Raw genomic sequence first — 1,023 nt, 5'->3', positions numbered from 1 at the left:
TATATATATATGAGTCAGTAAATGATGGGGTTGTGCTAACCGCATGTGGAGAAATGATAGGAAAAGAGACAATAATAATAAGGCAGAATGCTAAACTGAAAGCATATTTTGATATATAAGGATTTCAAAAGGATTTCAAACCGGCTTTCATTGCATGGCAAATTTTCAAGATAAAGAGAGAAAAAATTGTTTTTTTCAAAAAAAAAAAATTATACATATATACAAAAATATATATACTAATACATCATAATGTCTTTAAGCTTTTGAAGTTCACTAGTCTTCCGTGGAAAACCTTGTTGGGAGGGTTTAGGATGCATGTGTTTCTGTGCAGTGTTTTTTTTCCAAGAAAGCTGGATGTTTATGTGTCAAACAGGAAATGGGGTAGTAATTATCAAGTTCCTGTGGATAAGGGGTTTTGCACTCTTTAATTGGAATGCTCGAATCTTTTTCAGTAGGATGCTTACGTCTGTTCTTAGATTTAATGAGGTAAGTTAGTAAAAAAGAACACGGTCACCGTGTACTTTGCATATTAAAAAGTGTTTGGAAGTTTTCAATAAAATGATTCTCCTTGTTGATTCTTTCTTGTGAAGAGATTCTGTCTTTACATTAATAGAGAGGGAAAATGAGAAATTTGGGATTTTTTATATTTCTAGCACTAGAGTCTATGTGGCCACTGAGTGGAATTTGACGGATTTATGAGAAATTTATCCGTTCTTTATGGTCTTCTACTCTTGAAGCGAACTTCAAAAGCTTAAAGACATTATGATGTATTGGTATATTTATTCATTTTTTATACATTTATTATTTTTTTGAAGAAAACAATTTTCTTTCTCCTTATCTTGAAAATTTGCCATACAATGAAAGTCGGTTTGAAATCCTTTTGTAATCATTACACCCATTTATATTAAAATATGCTTTCAGTTTAACATTCTGCCTTATTATTATTTTTTCCTTTCTTATATATATATATATATATATATATACATACATACTTACACACATATATATATATATGTATATATA

Source organism: Octopus bimaculoides, chromosome 1 (assembly GCF_001194135.2).
Source record: "Octopus bimaculoides isolate UCB-OBI-ISO-001 chromosome 1, ASM119413v2, whole genome shotgun sequence".
Lineage (NCBI taxonomy): Eukaryota > Metazoa > Mollusca > Cephalopoda > Octopoda > Octopodidae > Octopus > Octopus bimaculoides.
This window is presented reverse-complemented; position numbering follows the sequence as displayed.